The following is a 1,611-nucleotide window of genomic DNA, read 5'->3' as shown; positions in this document are numbered from 1 at the left end:
TTCGCCGGCCGCTGTTGGGGCTGCAGTGAGAGACGCCATAGACGCAGCCAATGTCCGAGGGGACGAAGGACGCGCTCCCTCGATCGGCCTAACTCCAAAGCCTTCCAGACGTGCTGCGCCGCATGCGGCAAATCGGGCCACCGCTCCAGCGCCTCCCCCAAGCCCAAGGAGGTTGCTGAGGCGGGAAACAGCAGCGGGCTGGAGAAGGGGGCGACCTCACAGCCTGCCAAGGTGCCAATGCCCCGTGCTGTGTAAAGTGCCACCTCACCGTCAGCGCAGTGCAGGTACGAGGTGCGGTTGATGGAAGGCCTTGCTGCATGACCATTGACAGCGGGGCTGAGCGCACCATCGTGCAGCGGAGGCTGGTAAGTGCTGAGTGGCTCCCGTGCACCGTGGACAGGCTGTGTGGAGTAACGGGGGACTGCATGCCGTTGCAAGGCCCAGTAGACGTTCGAATAAGTGTCGGCAGCGCGGAGGTGAACCTGCCCGTGTATGTTGCCGAGCTGGAGGAAGAGTGTCTGCTGGGTTACGACTACCTGAAGAAGACCAGGGCCTGCGTAGACTTTGGACGGAAGGTGATAAAGGTATGTGGATACGATGTGCCTTTCCTTCCGGAGGTCGGCCGGTCGGAGGTAGTGACGACACGGCGGATGCAGTTGGCCCCGCGCTCTGAGTGTGAGTACAGTGTCGACTCGCACGGCCGATGCAGAGCACGGAGGGCCTAGTGGAACCAGCCAGCGACTGTCGACTGGCTGACGGAGTGGCAGTCGGAAGGAGCCTCGTGCAAGCGGGGGAGAAGGTAGTCACTGTCTTACTGGCTAACTTCTCCGACGAGGCTCGCAACATACCCGCCGGAACAGCGATGGGCGAGTGCGTGGAGGTGCAGCGTGCCGAGGCACCGCCGCAGGGTGAGCGGGCGGCCGAGGGAGCCCCGCTGCCGAGCTTCCTGGAGGATCTAGCGACCCGGAGCGCTGTCAATCTGACGGAGGCGCAGACGGAGCTCGTGTGTGACACCCTGGGCCGGTACGCCGATGTGTTCAGCCAGAGCGCCTCGGACTTGGGTCGCACGTCACTGGTGAAACACACGATCAACACTGGCACCCACGCACCGGTCAAGAGCCCACCCCGACGCATCGCACCAGCAAGGCGCGAAGAAATGCAGCGTGCAGTGAACGACCTGGCCACGCAAGGGGTAATCGAGCGATCAGACAGTCCTTGGTCGTCGGCGGTAGTCCTGGTAAAGAAGAAAGATGGAACGCAGCGCTTCTGTGTGGACTACCGGGCCCTGAACGACGTGACGGTGAAGGACTCTTACCCCCTGCCGAGGATAGACGACACGCTGGACGCTCTGGTCGGGGCCTGCTGGTTCAGTACACTTGACCTGAAGTCAGGGTACCACCAGGTGGAGATGGCGGAGGAGGACAAGCCTAAGACGGCCTTCTCTTTCGGGCAGGGCCTGTGGCAGTTTAACGTCATGCCATTTGGCCTCTGCAACGCCCCGGGCTGTTTTGAGCGGCTGATGGAGCGAGTGCTAGACGGCCTGCAGTGGAAAACGGCACTCGTATATCTGGACGACGTGATAGTCTTCGGGAGCACCTTCGAGCAGGAGCT

Source organism: Scylla paramamosain, chromosome 14 (assembly GCF_035594125.1).
Source record: "Scylla paramamosain isolate STU-SP2022 chromosome 14, ASM3559412v1, whole genome shotgun sequence".
Lineage (NCBI taxonomy): Eukaryota > Metazoa > Arthropoda > Malacostraca > Decapoda > Portunidae > Scylla > Scylla paramamosain.
Note: the sequence above shows the minus strand (reverse complement) of the source record.